An 18,899-nucleotide genomic window follows, 5' to 3' on the forward strand; every position below is an offset into this window, starting at 1 on the left:
AAGCATGTCAGAAGGACACTTTTTGGTCAGTTCTTTGTATCTCTCCCAAGCTTCATAGAGGGATTCACCTTCTTTCTGTCTGAAGGTCTAAACATCCACTCTAAGCTTACTCAGCTTTTGAGGAGGAAATAACTTGGCTAAGAAAGCCTTGACTAGCTTATCCCAAGAGTTCAGGCTATCTTTAGGTTGAGAGTCCAACCATATTCTAGCTCTGTCTCTTACAGCAAAAGGGAAAAGCATGAGCCTGTAGACTTCAGGATCTACTCTATTAGTCTTAACAGTATCACATATCTGCAAGAATTCAGTTAAGAACTGAAAAGGATCTTCAGATGGAAGTCCATGAAACTTGCAGTTCTGTTGCATCAAAGAAACTAATTGAGGTTTCAACTCAAAATTGTTTGCTCCAATGGCAGGAATGGAGATTATTCTTCCATGTAAATTGGAATTTGGTGCAGTGAAGTCACCAAGCATTCTCCTTGCATTATTGTTGTTGGGTTCGGCTGCCATCTCCTTTACTTGTTCGAAATTTTCAATAAGGTTGTCTCTGGATTGTTGTAATTTAGCTTCTCCTAGTTTCGTCTTCAGAGTCCTTTCAGGTTTTGGAACAGCTTCAACAAGAATGCCTTTTTCCTTGTTCCTGCTCATAAGAAAGAGAAGAGAACAAGAAAAGAAGAGGAATCCTCTATGTCACAGTAAAGTGGTTCCTTATTGTTAGTAGAAGAAGAAAAGGAATAGAGGTGAAGAAGAATGAAGAATCCAAACACAAGGGTAAGGATAGGAGCAGTGATGTGAGATGAAGAGAAGTGTTAGTAGATGAATAATTAATTAGAAGGAGATGAGGGAGAAGGATTTTCGAAAATTATTTTTGAAAAAGGGTTAGTGATTTTCGAAAATAGTTTTTGAAAAAGGTTAGTAGTTTTCGAAAATTAAAATCAAAAATTAAAATAATTAGTTAATTAAAAAGAAATTTTGAAAAAGAGGGAAGGGATTTTCGAAAATGAGAGAGAGAGAGAGTTAGTTAGGTAGTTTTGAAAAAGATAAGAAACAAACAAAAAGTTAGTTAGTTAGTTGAAACAAATTTTGAAAAGATAAGAAGTTAGGAAGTTAGAAAAGATATTTTGAAATCAAATTTTTGAAAAAGATAAGATAAGAAGATATTTTTTTTTGAAAAGATATGATTGAAATTAGTTTTGAAAAAGATTTGATTTTTAAAATCACAATTAATGACTTGATTCACAAGAAATCACAAGATATGATTCTAGAACTTAAAGTTTGAATCTTTCTTAACAAGCAAGTAACAAACTTGAAATTTTTGAATCAAAACATTAATTGATGATGTTATTTTTGAAAATTATGTGATAAAGATAAGAAAAAGATTTTTGAAAAATATTTCAAAAATTTTCGAAAATAAATAAGAAAAGTGAAAAAGATTTGATTTTTGAAAAAGATTTTGAAAAAGATAAGATTTTTAAATTGAAATTTGATTTGACTCATAAGAAACAACTAAATTTTAAAATTTTTTGAAAAAGTCAAATCCAATTTTCGAAATTTTAAGAGAGAAAAAGGGAAAGATATTTTTTTTTATTTTTGAATTTTTAATGATGAGAGAGAAAAACAAGAAAAATGATGCAATGTATGAAAATTTTGGATCAAAGTATGTGATGCATGCAAGAATGCTATGAATGTCAAGATGAACACCAAGAACACTATGAAGATCATGATGAACATCAAGAACTTATTTTTGAAAATTTTTATATGCAAAGAAAACATGCAAGACACCAAACTTATAAATCTTTCATGTTTAGACACTATGAATGCAAAAATGCACATGAAAAACAAGAGAAGATGCAAAACAAGAAAACATCAAGATCAAACAAGAAGACTTACCAAGAACAACTTGAAGATCATGAAGAATACCATGAATGCATGAATTTTTCAAAAAATGAAAGATGAACATGCAATTGACACAAAACTTTAAATCTGACTCAAGACTCAAACAAGAAATACAAAAAAAAATTTTTGATTTTTATGATTTTATGATTTTTTTTTGTATTTTCGTTTAATTTTTTTCGAAAATCATTTTGAAAAAGAAAAATAAGGATTCCAAAATTTTTAATATGAATTCCAGGAATCTTGCACACTTATTCTAAAGCTCCAATCTGAGGGTTAGGCATGGCTTAATAGCCAGCCAAGCTTTAGTATGTAATATGAGAGTAATTCATTCAATTTTAAGCCAAAACCTCAGTCCAAAAGAATTTAGACATGGCTCTACAGCCAGCCAGGCTTCAACATGCTTCATGAAACACTAGAATTCATTCTTAAAAATTCTGAAGAAAATTATATTTTTGAAAACAATTTTTTTTTCAAAAACAGATGAGAAATTTTTGAAAGGTTTTTGAAAAATTTTTGAAAATAAAACAAAAAGAAAATTACCTAATCTGAGCAACAAGATGAACCGTCAGTTGTTCAAACTCGAACAATCCCCGGCAACGGCGCCAAAAACTTGGTACACGAAATTGTGATCCCAGGTAACGGCGCCAAACACTATGTACACACATCTTAATAAATTGTTTTTCATTCACAACTTTGATACAGCTAACCAGCAAGTGCACTGGGTCGTCCAAGTAATAAACCTTACGTGAGTAAGGGTCGATCCCACGGAGATTGTTGGTATGAAGCAAGCTATGGTCTCCTTGTAAATCTCAGTCAGGCGGATAATAATTGATTATGGAGTTTTCGAAAATAATACTAATTAAACAGAAAATAAGGATAGAAACACTTATGTATATCATTGGTGAGAATTTTAGATAAGTGTATAGAGATGCTTTCGTTCCTCTGAACCTCTGCTTTCTTGCTATCTTCATCTAGTCAGTCTTACTCCTTTCTATGGCTGGCTTTATGTAAGGACATTACCGTTGTCAATGGCTACTTTTAATCCTCTCTGGAAAATGGTCCGATGCGCTGTCACTGCATGGCTAATCGTCTGGAGGCATCACCCTTGTCAATGGCTGCATCCCATCCTCTTGTGAAAATGGTCCAAATGCTCTGTCACAGCACGGCTAATCATCTGAGGTTCTCGATCATACTGGAATAGGATTCACCCTCCTTTTGCGTCTGTCACTACGCCCAGCACTCGCGAGTTTGAAGCTCGTCACAATCATTTAATCCCAGAGTCCTACTCGGAATACCACAGACAAGATTTAGACTTTCCGGACTCTTATGAATGCCGCCATCAACTAAAATATGTGCTTACCTTTGGAGCAACTAAAGCTTTTACTCCGTGCTTCGGCTGTATTTTTTTGGAAGTTGTTTTTCTTGCAGCTTGACGTGATTGGCCTTTAAGGTCTTCACTTTTTTCCTCTCTCGCTATGAGACATCCCTGATTTAAGACATCCAATGAATTAGGAAATTAAAATCTAACTTATAAATAAGAAATAACATCCAGTTTGTTGCTAAAAGAAACAACAAGTACCAATCCTGCATAAAAATAAATTATCCACAACAAACTTTCATGAATGTCAGTTATATTAAGATCCATGCATAAGATACATATGGCAAAACATGTTAAATACCAGAATTATGTTATTGATGTCGGTGGAGAGTTTCACAGTTCAACATAAAGAAACACTCGCATAAGTGAGTACCTTGGAAAGGATATATGTCACCTTCTTTTCTAGTTTTTCGGTAGTTTATGCAGCGATCCATGGTCTGCCTCATAATAGTTATCCAGCAGACCGTGCTTAAGTCGCTGAAAGTATAGTACCTAGACAGAAGATTGATACAAATTATGCTCTGCAACGTAAATAATATGCTCAATCTACTAATACTAATTCAATGCAACCAGCATGACGAACATGCAGCATTTACAGGTTTTGTTTCTTTTAAGCTTATATTTCTCGACTCCCATGTCCAATCACTTTAGAGTATGCAATGGCCAATTGAATGTCCTTGGATAAGAAACATCCAGGACGGGATAAATGTGCCATGGCAAAATTACCTATTGTATTGTTGGGCACAAGAACATTTTTAGGACCACTAGTATGAAATGTTTTCTAAACTCTATCCTATCTGATTCCGTTTCCATAGCGCAGCTGTATACAAAATTGTGGAGTTCAGTGCTTATTCATCTTTGGTACTATTTGTTGATGGCCACGTGTGCTGGATTTTTTTATACAGGGATGAGAATTTATCGCCTACAACATATCCGTGTGACACACTTTTTGAATGCGATAGAGTTTATTTTTTTTAGAAAACCATCTGTTATCTAATGATAGCTGTAACACCCTACCACACAGAGCTTTACACCTAGGATGTAAAACAGAGGTGGTGAGGTGCTACGACTTCTAAAATAAAATGTATACATATAATAGCAGAATGAATATAATAAACTAGGAGCCTTGAAAAGTGAGTAAAACAAAATAACCAGTAACCACTTCGCTCCGGGAGTCCAGAGGCCTAACGAGTTGCCTCTCGACCTGCATCTGAAAAACAACAACATAGTATGGGATGAGAACCAGAGGTTCTCAGTATGGTAAATGTGTCATACACATAATATATAAGGTCCTGGGAATACCACATGCAATCCTAGAACACCGACACTCGGATTATAGAGCTTAAAGTATTAAACAGAAGCCATAAAATGTGGTTTTCTAAGAGTATCTAAGCCTAACTTAACCTTAAAATCTAAGCCCCGTACTGCCATTCCTCTACACCTCCATCTCCGTCAGCATTTCACAGACAAATAAATAGATAAAAGCAAGCACAAGAAAGTAACAAATACTGCAGGTAACAAATATACATTTAGCATGGCAAGTACAGTTAGGCACACCCAGTTAATGCACAAACAAGTAATTCAAGTAGTAAGCATATGATGCATGCCTGTCCTATGGCTGATGAAGCTCATCTGTCGGTTATCCAGCCATCCCGACAAGTCCGAAAACCTTAGACTGTCCCTCGACGTGCATCCCCAAGAGTCTATGCATAGCTTTTTCTCAAATAATCACTATTGCTCAATGGAGGTTAACATTCCCAGTAATTTATAAGTGCCCGGTAACCCTTACGTCGTAGGGTCAACAGAGTATCGAGCTTTCAACCTGGTACACGTGGTGGCAAGCCACGATACTTTACCCAGGGAATCTCGTATCTCAGATCATTTAATCATTCAAGCCAAATATCATACATGCTCATTCATTTGATTATCAAGCCAAGTTTCGTACATGATCATCCGTAACATTTCATAGTCAATTCATCACTTTTCAGCTTTACTTTACCTCCAAGTTATCCCTATTTCCTACCTTCATCTGAATACTAGGTTTAATACTATTATTAATGACTAAAGGAGTAAAAATAGAGGTTTAGAGGTTTGAAATAAAATTTAAACTCCAAAAATAATATTTGCTATAATAGGGGCCACGCGTACACGTAGCTCACGCGTGCGGGCGGGAGTGTGAAATTGCAGCTCGCGTCCGCATGGGTTAAAACTTCATGTCACGCGTGCGCGGGGTCACACGTACGTATTGCCAAAATTCCATGCCACGCATACGCGTGGGTCACGTGTACGCGTGGGCGTACGTTCTTTAAAACAAAGAGATTCAGTGGCAAAGCTGCAGAATTGAAATAAAAATCAGTTTTGAGTTCCAGTCTTCCAACACCTATAATTTCTTCGATTTACAATATTTTTCACCCGTTCTTCAAACGGCATAAACTTCATAGTCCCAATTTTCATTTTAAAACAAGTTAGAAGCAAATTGAGGGCCCGAAAGCCAAGTTATGCCTTGCCAAAGTTTAGCCAAAAACCAAATTTTGCAAAACTCTTTAACCTCCATTTCATTGTTCTCTTTCAATCACAAATTAACCATTTTACACTTGGTATCAACCCTATTACGTGCTACACCCTAGCCACATAATCTCTTGCCATTTCTTATCATCCAACACACAACAACATAGCTCAATTCCACACCTTAACAATCTCTCTATACATTTAATTAATGTAAACATAAACATCATCATCAACTCAATAATTATCATATTATTGTCCATACATTCACAATTACTATCACCTATCTATCTTCCACCATAAATATCAAGAATACTAAACATTATACATTTCCATGGGTTTTCACTTATCCTAAGGTCATCTAGCCTAAGTTTTCACAGAACATTATATATTAAATGCAAGAACCCTAAATCATACCTTGGCCGATTCTCACGTAGCGACCAAAGCAATTTTTCCAACACAAACACAGCTACAAAGCTCAATCAAAATACTAATGTTCAGCCTCCACCAAAATTCCAACGTGCACAATTTCAAGCTCCGATCATTTATTCACAACCTAATACATATTTATAACACATATATACCCACTTTAATATCCAAATCATAAATTTAGTAAAATTAAAATGGAATTATTATATGCTCACCTTATCCAAGCTTCATATAAGAGTGAACGTTTTTCTCAAGCTAATTGGATCCTAAAACATCAAAGAACAAAGAAATTCAATACCTCCACTCAAATTTCTGAAAAATTGGGGAAGAAGAGGCTGATAATAAAAAACAAGTTACCTATAAAATTGTTCTGGTAGAAATGTAGAGCTCGACGCGGTGGTTACGTGGCTGCAAACAGTGCGGCGATCGGAGCTCGGACGGAGGAGCTACGACGTTTTGAAATCACCGTAAGGGTTATGGCATTCTTCTCCTTCCCTGGAGCTTTCAGCAATGTTCAGATGAAATGAAGAAGAGAAGGGCATTGGGCTCATTTAAAAAGGCTGGCCCGGTTGGGCCCACGGCCCAATTTGGGCCCGATTCAACCGGTTTGGTCCGTTCGGTCCATTCTTGGACCGTTTTCTTCGAAATTAGTGTCAAAATTCTCGTTTCGATGAGCTCTATCCTAATTTAATATCATATTTGCATTTCTAATCTTCTTGATTAAAAACTAATTTATTGACTAATTATCTACTAATTTAACAGGGTTTACATCCTACGCACCTAACAAAGAATTTTGCCCTCAAAATTCAGATATAGTTACCTGAAAAGAGTTTTGGGTAGTTCTTCCACATATCTGACTCGAGTTTCCAAGTGTGTTCCTCAATACCAGCTCGACACCAAGCTACTTTTACTAATGACGCTTCCTTTTTGCATAATCGTTTGATGCTGGTGTCATCAATTCTCACTGGAATTACTGGAAGTGTTAGATTTTCTCTCACTTGAATTGGTTTCAGTTCCAGTACATGACTTGCGTCAGGAGTATACTTCCGAAGTTGTGATGCATGAAACAAGTCGTGCAAATTCGAAAGATATGGCGGAAAGGTTATTCTGTAAGCCATTGGTCCAATTCTTTTCAGGATCTCAAACGGTCCAACATAACGGGGATTTAGTTTCTTAGTCTTAATAGCTTTTCCCACTCCCGTAGTTGGTGTAACCTTCAGAAAGACATGCTCTCTTTCTTCATACTCGAAAGGCTTCCGCCTTTGATCAGCATAGCTCTTTTGATGGCTTTGGGCTATAAGCATTCGTCTATGAATCTTCTTTATCTGCTCAGTAGTTTCAGCTATCATCTTAGGCCCTAATAAACTTCTTTCTCCAGTTTCATACCAACATAGCGGAGATTAACATTTCCTGCCATATAGAGCCTCATATGTAGTTATTCTGATGTTCACATGGTAGCTATTATTATAAGCAAACTCCACTAATGGCATATACCGATCTTAGCTTGCCAGCTGGTCTGAAACACAAGCCCTTAACATATCCTCCAAGGTCTGGTAGTTCTCTCTGATTGACTATCTGTTTGAGGGTGATACGCAGTACTTTAACTCAACTGAGTCCCAAATGCATGCTGAAAGGCTCCCTAGAATCTTGATGTGAAATGAGGATCTCTGTCAGATACAATGGTGAAAGGCACGCTATGCAACCTGACAATCTCTTTCTTATACATTCGACCCAATTCTTCCATTGTGCAACTTATTCGGATGGGGAGAAAGTGAGCTGATTTTGTTAATCGGTCAACAACCAGTCCGAGTTCTAGGCAAACCTGTCAAAAAGTCCACTACGATACTCTCCCATTTCCATTATGAAATCTCTAAAGGCTGGAGGGTTCCTGATGGTCTCTAATGCTCAATCTTAACATTCTAACACATTAAACATTTAAATACATCCAATGCTACATCATTCTTCATTCCTGGCCACCAGAACATCACTTTCAAATCTTGGTATATTTTGGTACTTCCTAGATGAATTGAAAGCCCGCTCTTATAAGCTTCCTTTAAGATACTCTGTTGCAGACCTCCAACATCTGGCACAACAATCCGGTTCCTAAACCTCCATAAACCATCCTTATCTTCTGACACTCTCTACTGTCTTCATTGTTCAATTGCTGGCAATACCTTACGTAATGCTTCATCATTTTGATGAGACTTCAGAAGTTTTGATTTAAAATCACTTGAAATTTGCAACTGATTCAAACACGGAATTCCAGATTCTTCCCTAATTTCCAGGTTCAAACCTTGAAATGCCTTTAGTAACTCTTCTTCTTATAACATCATCCAAGCTGCATACAAAGACTCCTGACTCAGGGCATCCGCCACAACATTCGCTTTTCCTGGATGGTAATTCAATTCAAAATCATAATCCTTTAGAAGCTCCATCTACCTTCTCTGACGCATATTCAACTCTTTTTGCCTAAGGAGATACTTCAAACTCTTATCATCTGAGAAGACATGAAACTTCATGCCATAGGGATAATGCCTCCAGGTTTTCAAAGCAAACATAATAGCAGTAAGTTCTAAACCGTGAGTCGGATAGTTTATCTCATGCGGTCTTAATTGCCGTGAGGCGTATGCTACAATATTTTGGTGCTGCATCAGAACGCACCTTAAACCCTTTAATGACGCATCACAGTACACTTCAAATGGTTCACTTGGCTCAGGCAATACCAACACGGGTGCAGAAGTCAACCTTTGCTTCAATGTTTGAAAACTTTCTTCGCACTCCGAAGTCCAGACAAAAGGTGTACCCTTCCTAGTCAACTTAGTTAAAGGTAGAGCAAGCTATGAAAATCCCTTAATAAATCTGTGATAATACCCAGCCAAACCTAGGAAACTTATGATCTTTGTCACTGAAGTTGATCGCTCCGAATTCATTATTGCTTCCACCTTAGCAGGATCCACAGCTATTCCCTGCTTACTCACTACGTGACTAAGAAACTTCACCTCATTCTTCCAAAACTCACATTTAGATAACTTAGCATATAACTTCCTGTCTCTTAGAATTTGTAGCACAGTTTACAAGTGATCAGCATGTTCCTCCTTAGTCTTAGAGTAAACAAGAATATCATCAATAAAGACAATAACAAACTTGTCCAGATACGGCTGGAGAGTCTTGTTCATATAATCCATGAATATTGCTGGAGCATTAGTTAGCCCGAAAGACATCACCGTATACTCATAATGATTATAACGTGTCCTGAATGCAATTTTTGGAACATCTTCATCTCTAATCCTTATCTATTTTAAACCTAACATCACTCTAAACCGATCCCCCTTCTAAGTTAAGTAAACATTACTCCGTCTTAACAACTAATAGCCTTCGATCAGCCATCAACTTGGGCTTTACAATTATCAATGCACGTCATATATTACGAATGAATATCACATATTGATAATATGCAAGGAAGTTCGAAATTCAACTGCTAGTTTATGGTTATCTCGGGTCTGAGAATCGGATTCGGCTGCATCCCAGCGTTTCCTGTGCGAACAGTCTCGAGCCATATGCCCCGGCTTCCTGCACTCGTAGCATTCACCTAACTCGGCTCTATACGGCTCATTTGGAGTAGTCTCTTGACGTGGCGGAAAATTACCGATTAAGAAATTATAATAAGAATAGCGTTGCAAGTACAGTTCTTGACCGACGAAAATTTCGCTTATCAATTTAAAAGGGTTGTCACAATTTAAGAATAAAATACTGGGAGTAGAAATCCTAGGTCGTCTCCCAACGAGTTGACAAAAGAGTGCTATTTTATTATTCAGGAATTATCTGAGAATTTTTAGAGTTGGAGAATGGGAAATTAAAATAATTGCTAATTAAGGCACTGGAAATTAACAAAAGGTTTTATGTATTTAAAATAAAAAGCCTTGACTGAGAGAAGATTAATTGGAAGTTATATCCTTGTTGGATTCTCCCAAGTGTAATGGTAATAGGTTGTTGTTTCTACTTAGTTATCCCTTACCGAATAAAGGAAGGTCAAGTAACTGAACCAGCTCCAATTCACAAGTCCTAGAGAGCCAGCCAACAACTTCCAGTTCCCAATTACACTTGAGTATTCCAACTCAAGGGTCTCCTTTTAATCAACTCCCAAGTCAAGTTGGGAGTCTACTCCATTGACATGAATACCACTTTCACAGGCATATAAAGGGAATAAAAAGAAGACATGATAAACTAAATAAAATAATAACTGAAAATCAATTAAAGATAAAAATAGTTCTTTGCATTAATAAATTCCAAAACCATAAACATCCATATCTGAATAGGGTTAATGGGTGATTAAAAGAGTAAGAGAATAAGGAAACAAACTAGAATAATAGAAACTTCAATGGAGGTAGTAACTCTTCTCAATATCCAAATCAAAAGCATAAAACTCTAAAACTATGAATGTGAAAGAACCTAGAGGAAGTAGTGTTTCTTTCTAAGATTCAAAAACTAAAAACTAAAAACTATACGAATGAGAATGTGTCTCGAGTCTCTGCTTGTCCCCTGGCTCTAGTATGTGTTTCTAGGCCAAAAATTGGGTCCAAACTCAGCCCAAAATCGCCCCCAGCATCTTCTGTGTTTTCTGCACGTAGTGCACGTCACGCGTACGCATCAGGTACGCGCACGCGTCGCTTTGCAAATATCCAATTCACGCGTACGCGTCAGGTACGCGCACGCATCGATCCTCGCTGGTTATCTCCTTTATTTCTTGTGTTCCTTCCATTTTTGCAAGCTTCCTCTCCATCCTCTAAGCCATTTCTGCCCTATATAGCCTGAAAACACTTAGCACACAGATCACGACATCGAATGGTATAAAAAGGGATTAAAATACACAATTTAAAAGCTTAGGAAGCAAGTTTTCAACCATAGAACAAAATTGGGAAGGAATTGTAAAATCATGCAAATTGTATGAATAAGTGTGCAAAGACTTGATGAAAACCACTCAAATTAGCACAAGATAAACCATAAAATAGTGGTTTATCAATCTCCCCACACTTAAACATTAGCATATCCTCATGCTAAGGTAAAGGAGATAAAAGAATGAATGGGGGAAAGTAAGACTCATGAGATGCAACCTATGTATGTGAATGCAACTATATGCTAAGATGTTTCTATCTACTTGGTTGAAAGTAAACAAGTTCTTCAAGACAAACATAAATCAAATTCCACTAATTCAAATCACACAATAAAAGACAAGTAAACTTGTAAGAAGATAGCTCATGAAAGTAGGGAACATAGAATCAAGCATTGAACCCTCACTGGTAGTGTATATGCACTCTAATTACTCAAGTGTCTAGGGTTAATCACTCTACTCTTCTCTAGTCATGCTTTCTAAAACTTTGTTCTTCATCTAACCAATCAACAAATATTTAGTATACCAATGCAAACACCATGAGGTCTTTTCAAGGTTGTAATGGGGCTAAGGTAAGGGTGAGGATATACGTATGACCAATTGAACTATAATATGAATCTTTGACTAACCTAAGTTCTCGCCTAACACATAACACACACACACACACTCTATGTAACTCTAATATCATGCCTATCTACCCAAAATTTCCACTTTTGTATATTTCACATACTCATGTATCAAATTTTCTTTAATTTCATCACATATGCATTGATCTTTTATTAAACTTAACATTAGGGTGATTTTATCCCCTATTTATTTATTTATTTATTTATTTATATTGTACTATTTATTTATTTAATATATTTATTTATTTATTTATTTATTTTAATTAGAAATATGAAAGCAAACATAACATATCAATGCACATGGTTTTTCTGGTCTCACATGAGTATGCACCCAAATTTCCAATATCTTGTCAATAAAACTCAACACTTTCTCATCAACCCAAGTTCCCACAATTTTCCACACTTAATTGATACACAATCTCTATCTTAAGCTAACCAAAGATTCAATTGGGGTAATTAATTGTTTTTCTATTTAAGGCTAGTGATGTGGTAAAATACATAACAAATGGGGATTAAAAGGCTCAAGGTGGCAAACAAGGTTGACTGAAATGGTAGGCTATTTGGGATAAGTGAGCTAATAACAAATGATGGCTTCAATCATATGTATGCATGCAAATATACTAAACAATGGACATATAGAATGGAACAAACTATAGATTATAGTCATAGAGAAGAAAACACACAAGAAAAAAAAATCATGGTTAAATAATGTAACCATATAATTAAGCTCAAATCTCACAGGTTGTGTGTTCTTAGCTATCAACCATGTTCCAAATTATAATCTTCAAACAAGTTTAACAAAAAGTTTTAATTTAAATTAGTGAAATATTATAAAATAGGGTCTTGAAAAGAAACTCATTACTTTAACCAAGCAAAACATACATGCAAACAACTATTATCATGCAATCTATCCTACCTAATAAAAGAAAAACTAAAATGTTGGTGTTTAAGAGAGAGAAGTTACCTCCAGAAGTCAAGGACTGACCTCCCCATACTTATGGCTTGGAACTGTCCTCCGTGCCATCAGTAAGGAGCAAGACAGCGCTGGAAGCATCGCCTCCGCTGTCTGGTTCGCCATGGCTCCTTGTGCTACTGGATGAAGGAGAGTTCGGGGTGTCTTTTTATTCTAGAGGTGGGTTAGTACCAACTATGAGTTCCTTTAGATAGTTGTATCGGTGCTTGTTGCGGCGCTCCAATTGCTCCATCCGCCGGTCTTGCCGATCGAACCTCTCAAGGATCTAAAGGAACATCTGATGGGTGGATGGTGCTTGTGGTGTGGATGATGGTGGAGTATAAGAAGGGGGAGTGTCCAAATATGGGCCCATAGTCCGGCTCGTAGAGGAAACTGATGGCCTGATGTACCTTCTATTCGGGACATACTGGTCGGCCCTAGGGATCATGACCTTCGTGTCTCCTGCCAGATATGACACACCTGCTACAGAGACTAAATCTGAAATCAAGGCAGGGAAAGGTAGGTTACCCGCAATCTATACGTGTCCCATGGCTTACCGGATGTGTCGGGGCAGGTTGAAGGGTTTCTTTGTCAGGATGCACCAGAGGAGAACAGCCATGTCTGCTGTGAAGGTCAACTCGTGAGTGCTCGAAAAGATATAGTGGGACATAAACTGTGCCCACATGCGAGCCTCCAAGGTAAGTGACTGAGCTGAGATGCTCTTGGGTTTTGACTGATGCGGCCCATAGATCCAGGTACTGCCAGGTTGGGCTATAACTCCAAGGACGTTATCCCAGTCAAACTGATACATCTGGCACTTAAGAGAGACTTCTTGATATGCATCCAATCCCTCTGGGCTAGGTGGAAGATCCAGTGCTCGCTGTATGGCACTCTCGGAGACAGGGACTTGTCGTTGACGAACATAGACAGTCTGCAGGGTAGGCGAGTAGAAGTTGGATTAGAATTCAACTACCCTTGATAAGTTGACCTCCCGCGGCTGCCTCCTCAAAAATCCCCACTGTCTCCTCTCTATGCGGGGCTCCACAAAATCAACAAAGTGTGTTGGAACAATAAGTAGATGCTCATTATTGTAGTTCCTCTCGGCTAGGATGGGGAACATCTATTCGCAGTAGCGGTTAGTGAACCATGTGGAGTCCCGTGCGGAAAAGGCTTTTTCTGATTCATCAACTTTAATGATCCTCTTCACCCGCTTTGTTGGCGGCTTTACGCTGGTAGATGGAAGCACTTTAGCCAGTGCTCTCTTGGTTCCTCTCCTTGCTGGTGCTTATCAGTGGCTTTCTCTTTTCCTTTCTTGGTACCCATGCCTAAAGAAGAAAGTAAGAGGAAGATTGTTAAATATATATATATATATATATATATATATATATATATATATATATATATATATATATATATATATATAACTAAAAACAGGAGGGAGAAAATTCCAAGTGATAATGAATGCCAAAGAAAAGATAATAGCTTAAATACATGGTAGCTACAACATGTAGGTAAGACATCAATTAAGATCAAGAAGGCAATTCAGAATAATTAGATGCAAGAGGGTAAAAGCATGCAAGTAATAGGCATGAGAGGCATAACTCAAGCATTAAATATTAAATATGCCAAGGAAAGAACACTTGTTATGATGACAACTGTGAATGATAATTCCAAATACATGTGGAGTACAAGTGTTGTGAAAAAGAGGCATTAAAGTGTAATAGTAAAATAAAATAGGATTCAAAATGCCATAAAAGTTTTTTCACAAACACTTGGTATGCAAGTTAAAATAGGAATAAAAATAATGTATCCAAATGTATATGAGAGCCAAAATTAAATGTCAATTGTCAAATTACTCCTCATAGTATCCACAAGCTTAATTATAATAAGGTACTACCCAAATAAAACTCGAATACCAACATAAAAATGCACGAAAAAAAAGAATGAAAAAGAAACCATAAATAACTAAGCATAAAAGAAAAAATTAGAAGAAAAAAAATAAATAAATGCAATAATTGAAAGAAGAATGAAAGAGTAGAGGAGAAAAGAAAAGAACTTGATGTAGAGGATGAAAAAGGGAGGAAGAAAGTAGTAGAAAGGAAGAAGGAATAAAGAAGAAAGAAGGAAGAAGAAAGAAGGAAGAATTAGGAATGAAAAAGAATTAGGATTGGGGGAGGGAAGAATAGAAATCAGGCGGCGTACTACTTTAATTGTGCGTTGCATGCGACGCGTACGCGTACGGCACGCGTACGCGTGGGTCGCGCGAATTTGATAATGGCGCGTAAGCGTCGGGCACGCGTGCGCGTGCCTTTGATTGTGCGAATCACGCGAAGGCAGCCACGCGCACGCACAACTCTCTGTTCATTCTGGGATGGGGGCCAAAATCGCATGCGACGCGTGCGCGTCAGGCACGCGCACGCGTGGATGGTCATTAATTGAAAATGACGTGCATGTGTCAGGGAAGCATACGCGTGGTGGGGTTTGTGTTTCTAGCATAGTTCCAGCCCCACACCAATACAACTCTCTGGCCAAACACCCATTTACGCCGATTTCCAGGGTCATGCGTATGCGTCAGGGACGCTTACGCGTGGGCTGCTGAAAGCGCAAGTGACGTGCACGCGTGAGGGATGCGTACGCGTGGGCTTGCTTGTGCGCAAAGCACACTTCCAGCGCCACTCCTGCCCAACTCTCGGGTCAATTCCTTGGTGGTGCGAAATCACGCATGACGCGCACGCGTGAGGGACGTTTGCGCGTCGAACACCCCCTTTTTTTATTTTTTTATGCAGAATGCAGAATGCAGAATGCAGAATACAGATAATTATGCAGAAATTATGAATGAGTACTGTAAAAAACAAAATAAAACTAGGAATGAAAAGGGACGATCATACCATGGTGGGTTGTCTCCCACCTAGCACTTTGCTTTTACGTCCTTAAGTTGGACGGTCCATAAGCTTAGTCTTCTTCTGTTGGTGGATCCTCCAAGAGGAATATTTCCAGCTCCTTGTTGTGCTTCATCTTCTCACCATGATACAACTTCAAGCGATGTTCATTGACCTTGATGAATTTAGAGCTTGAGGGATGACGCAGGTGGAAGACTCCATATGGTTCTGCCTTCTATACTCTATAGGGGCCTTCTCATCTTGAACGCAGCTTGCCTGGCATGAGCCTCAATCTTGAGTTGTAAAGGAGAACTAGCTTCCCAGGTCTGAACTCTCTTCTCTTGATATGCCTGTCATGCACAGCCTTCACCTTCTCTTTGTATAGTCTGGAGTTGTCATATGCTTCGAGTCGAAGGGTCTCCAGTTCTGCTAGTTGCAGCTTCCTTTCAGCACCAGCCTTCTCAAATCCCATGTTGTATTCCTTTACAGCACAGAAAGCCCTATGTTCCACCTCCACTGGGAGGTGACAAGCCTTTCCGTATACTAGGCAGAAGGGACTCATCCTGATGGGTGTCTTGTATGCTGTTCGATAAGCCCAGAGCGCATCTACAAGTCTGGTGCTCCAGTTCTTCCTATGGGCTTGAAAATCTTCTCCAGGATGCGCTTTATCTCTTTGTTTGACACCTCTGCTTGCCTATTGGTCTGAGGGTGGTAAGCTATTGCTACCTTGTGCACAATGCCATGTTTCTTTAATAGACCTGTTAATCTTCTGTTACAAAAGTGAGTGCCTTGATCACTCACGATTGCTCGTGGTGATCCAAAGCGATAGATAATATAATTTCTAACAAAAGAAACAATGACGTTAGCATCATCAGTACGGGTAGGAATTGCTTCCACCCATTTAAAAACATAATCTACAGCTAACAATATGTATAAGAAACCATTAGAGTTTGGGAATGGACCCATGAAGTCAATGCCCCAAACATAAAAAATTTCACAGAATAGCATAAGCTGTCGGGGCATCTCATCCCTCTTGGATATATTTTCAAACCTTTGGCATGGGGAACAAGATTTACAGAAGGCAGTGGCATCCTTAAAAAGAGTGGGCCACCAGAATCCACAGTCTAAAATTTTTCTAGCTGTTCTTTGAGGGCCAAAATGTCCACCACTCTCAGAGAAGTAGCAGGCCTCTAAAATTGACTGGAATTCTGATTGAGGTACACACCTAATTATCTGGTCAGCACCGTACCTCCATAAATATGGATCATCCCATATATAATATTTGGACTCGCTTTTCAGCTTGTCCCTTTGGTGCTTAGTAAAATTAGGAGGGAAGGTATGACTAACTAGATAATTAGCTATAGGTGCATACCAAGGAACTACCTCAGATATTGCGTGCAAGCTATCAAAAGGAAAAGCATCATTGATAGGAGTCGAGTCACTCTTAATGTACTCTAGGCGACGCAAGTGGTCCGCCACTAAATTCTAGGAACCAGTCCTATCTTTGATTTCTAAATCAAATTCTTGCAGCAGCAATATCCAACGTATTAACCTTGGTTTGGACTCTTTTTTAGCTAACAAATATTTAAGAGCTGCATGATCTTAGTATACTACCACCTTAGTACCAAGTAAGTAGGCTCGGAATTTATCCAGAGCAAAAACAATAGCCATAAGCTCTTTTTCAGTGGTAGTATAATTAGACTGAGCAGCGTCTAAGGTCTTAAAAGCATAAGCAATTATAAAAGGGTCCTTACCTTCGCGTTGAGCCAGCGCCGATCCTACTGCATGGTTGGAGGCATCACACATAATCTCAAATGGCTGGCTCCAGTCTGGTCCTCTCACAATCGGAGCTTGAGTCAAGGCAATCTTCAGCTTATTAAACGCTTCCATGCAGTCCTCACTCGGCTCGAACTCAACATCCTTCTGCAACAGTCTGGATAAAGGCAATGCTACCTTACTGAAGTCCTTGATAAATCTCCAGTAGAAACCTGCATGACCAAGGAATGAATGGACTTCTCTCACGGAGGAGGGGTTAGGTAAACTAGAAATTACATCTACCTTTGTTGGATCCACATAAATACCAGTATTAGAAACATGTCCTAGAACAATATCTTGTTTTACCATAAAATGACATTTTTCAAAATTTAATACAAGGTTTGAACTGACATACCTGTCTAATACTCTAGCTAAACTATCCAAGAAAAGGTTAAATGAATCACCATACACACTAAAGTCATCCATGAAAACTTTCATACAGCTCTCAATAAGATCTGAGAAAATACTCATCATGCATCTTTGGAAAGTAGACGGCGCATTACATAAGCCAAAAGGCATCCTCTTGTATGCAATTTTCCAAAGAGACATGTAAAAGTAGTTTTTTCCTGATCTTCAGGAGCTCCGTGAATTTGAAAATAGCCAGTGTAACCATCTAAAAAACAGTAGTGTGATTTACTTGACATGCAATCAAGCATCTGATCAATGAATGGCAGGGGGTAGTGATCCTTGCGAGTAGCCTGGTTGAGGCGCCTATAATCAATGCACACCCTCCAGGAATTTTGCACTCTAGTTGTCAGGAGCTCTCCATGCTCATTCTTTACTGTGGTGACTCCCGACTTCTTGGGCACCACTTGTACTGGGCTGACCCATTCACTATCCGAGATTGGATAGATGATGTCAGCATCAAGCAGCCTGGTCACTTCTTTCTTGACAACTTCTAAGATGGTGGGATTCAGCCGCCTTTGAGGTTGATGAACAGGCCTTGCTCCCTCTTCTAAAAATATCTGGTGCTCACAAACTTGAGGGCTGATGCCTACTATATCCGCCAAGCTCCACCCAATTGCTTTCTTGTGTCTTCTCAGCACACTAAGCAGTTGCTTCTCCTGTTGGGAAGTGAGTTCCCTTGCAATAATAACTGAGAGCTTTTGATTATCCTCAAGGTAAGCATACTTGAGGTGGGATGGAAGGGGCTTTGATGAGCGGATATTTTATACGCTTTTTGGGGTTAATTTCATATAGTTTTTAGTATGTTTTAGTTAGTTTTTAGCTTATTTCCATTAGTTTTTAGGAAAAATTCATACTTCTGGACTTTACTATGAGTTGTGTGTTTTTCTGTAATTTCAGGTATTTTTCTGGCTGAAATTGAGGGAGCTGAGCAAAAATCTGATTCAGACTGAAAAAGGACTGCTGATGCTGTTGGATTCTGACCTCCATGCACTCAAAGTGGATTTTCTGGAGCTACAGAACTCGACATAGCGCGCTTCCAATTGCTTTGGAAATTAGACATCCAGGGCTTTCCAGCAATATATAATAGTCCATACTTTGCTCAAGGATAGATGACGTAAACTGGCGT

General features: G+C 38.3%; 1 non-coding gene across 1 annotated transcript; it reads left to right on the forward strand.

The window, feature by feature from the left end:
- Positions 1-108, forward strand: LOC112759980 (small nucleolar RNA R71). The gene has a single exon (XR_003180439.1). It is a non-coding gene; the product is annotated as a small nucleolar RNA R71 (small nucleolar RNA).
- The last annotated feature ends 18,791 nt before the right edge of the window (positions 109-18,899 follow it).

Source organism: Arachis hypogaea, chromosome 16 (assembly GCF_003086295.3).
Source record: "Arachis hypogaea cultivar Tifrunner chromosome 16, arahy.Tifrunner.gnm2.J5K5, whole genome shotgun sequence".
Lineage (NCBI taxonomy): Eukaryota > Viridiplantae > Streptophyta > Magnoliopsida > Fabales > Fabaceae > Arachis > Arachis hypogaea.